This window comes from Orbicella franksi, chromosome 2, assembly GCF_964199315.1.
Source record: "Orbicella franksi chromosome 2, jaOrbFran1.1, whole genome shotgun sequence".
Taxonomy (NCBI): domain Eukaryota; kingdom Metazoa; phylum Cnidaria; class Anthozoa; order Scleractinia; family Merulinidae; genus Orbicella; species Orbicella franksi.
This window is the reverse complement of record NC_138146.1, coordinates 7,779,269-7,785,019: the sequence shown is the minus strand read 5'-3', so window position 1 is coordinate 7,785,019 and position 5,751 is coordinate 7,779,269.

Sequence of the window (5,751 nt, the reverse complement as noted above, 5' to 3'; positions counted from 1 at the left end):
TATACGAACTACTGATACTCCTGGGTTCAAACCATTTACTATGATAGATTTAAACTGGAAAGAAGAATTGTATCTTATGTTTTAAGAACTGTTTTTAATTCGTAAAAAGAGCTCATTCGCTTCGTACCAACTTTATATGACGTTTTTTGCTCCCCGAAAGTAACGACCCCTCGAAAGTAACGAGCCCCAAAGGCAGCTAATTCCGAAAGGAACGAGGGTCATTACTTTCGGAAGGTTATAATATTAAAGAAGTAAAACTGTTTCGCTCTTTCATGTTGCCTGAATTACCCTCACGGCACATTGTTCGCCAAATAAATTGATGCCTTTTAACCACTCTACAAAATATATTTCTAGAATTCTTGGGATTTATTAAAGGACACAATTTTTTGTCGTTATTTTCGGAGGATCGCTACTTTCGAGGCGTCGTTACTTTTGGGGGATCGCTACTTTCAGGGGGTCGTTACTTTCGGGAAATCACTACTTTTGGGGGGTAGTTACGTTCGGGGTTCGCTACCTTCGGGGGGTCGTTATTTTCGGGGGGTCGTTACATTCGGGGGATCGCTACTTTCGGGGAGTTGTTACTTTCGGAAGTTTACGGTAGTAGAAATCAACAGGCTGGAATTGAAATCAGAGGGATACTTTAATACGCTGGATATATATAAATATATTTCGTCTGACCAGCGTGAAGCTTAGAATAGGGCTGGAGAATTTCAAAGGCGTATTTGCCCCTGTGTGGTTAATACAGCGAGACCAGCAATCGTCATTCTTTCGCTTCAGTTGAGATCGACAAAAATTATTCGTTGGCTCTACCCCGGTAGAAAAGTCTGTTTCACTGGTGGTCACGTGACCAACCGCTACCAGGATCTTTCTCCCAGTGACAAGGGAGCAACTGGGAACGAGGTTGGCACACGACAACGTAAGCTGTCACATTATCATCCCTAGTTTCCACTCTCAGCTCTACGCCTAGGATCATGAAAAACCTTCTGGCGATCAAGACAAAAAGGCTTGCATTTTATTTAATTACACGGGCTTTCCTACGGAGGCGCGAGTAATTACTTTTCTTGAGTTTTTTTTAGGAAAATGCTGTTCGGTGGTGTTGAAGGAGGCGCCGCAGGAGGTGGAGTGGCCTAGTGATTAGAGCGCTGGATTTGTAATATGGAGCTCCTGGCTTCAAATCCTCCTCCCTGTCACTAGATGGATTTGTGTCTGGTGGTGCCCAATTCAACTCCTCCTTTAAGAGCCAACTGGTCAGCCTCCCGCCAGCTTAGATTTTTAACGAGTTGCTTTTTAAGAACCCCTGTCCATAAATATGAAATATAAGCTCAGCAATTGTGGAAAAGTCGATTTTGCTCATATTTTTTTATGGCAGATAGGCTAGGGCATGACAAAAGCTTTTGGAAATTTTTTTTCAGCAAAATTCCTTTTATTTCAAAGAAAACTGCAAATGTATGCGTTGTTTACTCAGGCGGAAAATTGCAGGGTCGGTCACCCAATTGTTTTACTTTATTTTCCTGTAGTTTGAATGCACCTATCGGTTTCCGAGGAAACAACAGCCCATCTAGCCCTCTAGACAATATGCTGTTTGCTTTGTAAGTATAACTGATGGACACTGTAAACATTCTGTTTTTGTTTATTTATTATTTTTGTTTATTTGTTTTTGTTTACTGGCTAAAAGAAACTGTTCGGTTTTACTGTGCACAATCATGCAGTTGCCCACTATTTGAGGAATTGGTGGGGGTTTTTAGTAATAACATCCTGCAAAAACGCGTTTTAGGTGCAGGGCAAGTACTTCCATCCTCTTACGTTTACAGCTGCCCAACCATGATTCTACTTTACATTCCTGACCCAGGCCTTAAACTGCTAGAGATTTCTTTTACGGAATAGAGTTGATTTTTTCACAGTTATTGACGTGGATATTATTATACGGTTTAACTGTGTCTAAGGGAACGTCTGCAAAGTGAGCTGCCATGACTGTACATACACAACATCCGCCAAGAGACGCCCAGATCCTTTAGCGTGGTGTTACAAACTACCACAAGAGGTTTTTCTAGGAGTCGTGGCACTCAACTCTGGACAGCGCTGCCGTCAACGAAAGGAAATTGCTTCCTTGCGCTTACATACCGATGATTTAAAAAATGAACAATAAAACGACAGTACACGGGCTTGTGGCGCGTGCAGTAACGAACCTTAACACTGTAACTCTGATGAACGTGGACAAGAGGCAACGAAAATTCAATACCGAAAACAACAGATCGGATAAAAAAACCTTAACGAATGTCTACCACCTATCGCAGCACTGGAAGCAGTATGCTCAGTCACGTCAATAACTTATGCACACCACCAGAAACTAATCAACTGCTCAATAGGTTTGCCACTTCCCTTTCATAACAAAAAAAGTAGGGGTAACTATGCGTTTTGAAAAGTTAAATGAGTTGTTTTCATTTCTTAGAATCGTTTTTCATGTCCGTTACATTTTTTCCTGTCACCTTTATTGCTGGGAGAAACTTAATTTTAAGGTCTGCAAGCAAGGTACTCACTTTGCGTTATTAAGCATAGTTTTAAAGTCAACTTTTTCACATTGAATCAAGTGAGTACTGTTATATTCACAGCCAGCGTGCTGTGACGTGACTTTTGTGAAATGATTTCGAAAAAGTTCCATAAATCTCTTGTTGAAAGATATTTCGCTGGTTTTCTTAGTTGATACTTTTAGAGAATTATATTAATGAAACATTGTCTTTCTTCGCCACTGAGTACTGTGCACCAACCAATGAACGCTGACGTCACTACCCTAAGAGTACTGACAGCGCCTCACTCACTGAAACGCGCTGTAATTACTGTTAAGGTATTGAAGTATTTGCACAACTTTATATTACAATGTAAACAATTTGTTACGTATCCAAATCAAGCGACGCCGTTATCAATGCCATCACATACAAACGTTTCTGTAGTATTTGAAATCAACACCTTTCCCGGTGGGTCCAAAACCATTGAAAAAATACGGAAAAGCCAACTAAAAGCTCTTAGAAATGCCTTTCTAATCTCAGATTGTCGCATTCTCGGGTATTAATGGCGTTTACGGCTAAAAAAAACCATCCTAATTGTGCTTTTCTCCACGAGACGTGAAAATCAGACAATCGTGGACAAAAGTCCTTGGGACAATTACGTAATGTAACGAATTATCTGTGTTTTACAACTGAACTTTGATAAAACACGCTGTGATCCTTTTAAAAACGCGTTGCTGTTCCCCTCCCCACCCAATACAATATTGAAGATCAGGAGAAATTGCAGGGCGGGGGCGAGGTTAGGCAGGTGAAGTTGTATTCGCGTCTTGCGTGTGCGCAAAAGCGCAAAAGTGCAAATTTAACCCAAGACTTTTGTCCACGATTGTTGTTGTTGCCCATAATTAAAGCAACGGAGCAAATGCAGCAAAAGAATAACAGCAAACAGACATGCGTGAAGATAAAGAAATAATTGCAGAGTTAACAAATATGGTCGCACTTTTATTCCAGTATTACAAAGGTGACCTTCACATGCACTATGCTGCGCACGGTAGCAGAGGTCGCAAGTTCAACTTACAGGCCTAACAGCTTAGTGTTGTTTGAGAAAACTCCGGGCGGCAAGTCTTTCAACTGATTCTTTAACAAAATCCTAACAAGAAAGACATCACAGTAAGTAGTTTGAACAGAGTGGTATCAGTAATTTATCTAGGGTGATTGATCAGGTGAGAGTAATTCCCAAAAGAACTGTTGTTGGTGAATTATGTATCCAAAGCGTTTGGCAGTTTGATCATTTTGTTACCAATGATGGTATAAGCTGTAAGATCGTTCTAAGTTTGTCAACAATCCGTCTATTATTAATCAAATTTATCTATTAGCTATACATAGTATCTAAAGTAACTTTTGTGCAGCATGTGGAGGAACATAAGCGATCAACAATCGGCAACCACGTAAAGGATGTGCACGGAAAGGATCCAGAGACCATTGGAAGCAATTTCGAGATTTTGAAAAAATGTCAGAGTAAACTCGACTGTTTGATTTTTGAAATATTTTTTTTGTTCGTAAACTTAAACCAAAACTGAACAAACAGAGTGATTCGATCCGCGCGAAGCTATTTACTTAATTACTTCACTTTTTATATCGTTTCTATTGCCTTAGCGTTTTTTTTTTTTTAAATTCATGCCGCAATTTTCTTATATTGTTTCTATGTGAATATTTTAGAGTTTAAGTCAGTGTCTCATTGGCGTTCTTATAATCAATTGTATATATTTGAGCGCATACAAAAATCTACATAGCAATGCACTTGGCGAATATCCAGCGTAAGTGGTCACAGCTATCACTTAAACATTTAGGGAGCTCATGTTCTACCACGTCCAGGGGCAAGGTTTGAGTGTTTTCTTTTTTTAAACTCGTTTATAGGGGTTAGTCGAGATCACTAGCCTGCTCTATCGCTCGGTCGAATCCTGTAAACATCCGGGAGTTTCGTAGCATATGAACCTTTCACAGGGTAGGTGAAACAATTGGCCCTTTGAAAAACAAATAATGCGAGAAATTGCCTTTCTACCGCTCCCCAGAGTTTTTATTGGTACTCATTGTGTTTGATCATTTGCATATTCTACGGGGTAGTAGAAAGGTATTTTTTAGCGCAACATCCAAAGCAAACAAAACGGGAAAATTCCGTACTTAGCCGGAACCAAAAGAAGAGGGTAACAATGGCTTAGAAGCGATGATATTGTCCTTCGGGTCTCCCTGAATATTAAAGCAAGGTATGGAAAGGACGTTACTAAAACTGGGAACGGGGAACGGGGAACTGGGAACGGGAGTCTGGGAACGAGTGTACAGCGGTAACCCGCGTGAAAACTCAACATGGCGGACAAAAGAGAAGAAAAGGGAACAATTTGGGGAAATGTGAGGAAGTGTTACGGTTGTTAACGTGAGTTTCTACCGGCTGTGCCACCAGATCATGGCCCAGTACGTTCTTGTTAGAGCAGAGTCCGATTGGTACTGGGATAAACAAAGCATGAAATGACGCCTGGGGTGAAAATCGAATCGGTATTATCCTGTATTATCACAAGCTACGTCCGCCAATCGGTCAGGCCACAGCCTTTCTTACATAGAATTTCAAGCCTTCATAGTCTACTCATATCTTCTCACTTTGTGCGCGAGCTGTCATGTCAGTAGATCGTTTTCACGTGACGTCATCACTTTCTAAAATCCAAAACGAAAGAGCCACCAAAGTTTTTGTCCTCATCAGGCACAGGTGGCGGTATATTTATATCTGTTTACAGTTTTATAGCTCAATAGCGTGCTTCGTTTGGAATCCAGAGCATTTTGAATTTCAGGGTTATGGAGGTGCGTGACATAAGGTTATGATCGAGTTTGTCGAAAAATATATACTTATTCCATGATTTTGAGCCTTTTTAGAAGTTAAAGCATTAGGAAAAGTGCTTATGTAAATGCTTGTTTGATCAATACTGATAATCAGTCGCCTAGATAGCCAAAGTAAGTTCCAGATGTTTGCACTATTTTCCGGCCGCCATATTGGTGTACCACGGAGGTACACCAACATGACGTTTTCATACTGGGCTCTGTAAATATCGCCGAAACATTTCGACGAATATCTGAAGTTTGGGGAAACTCACAGGCCTAAAACTTGGAGCAGTGGCTTATTTAGTTATCTTCTATAACATTTTTTTAAATTTAATTTATTTGTTATCTGCATGTGCTTGCAGGTACATTGTTACAAGTGCTAATT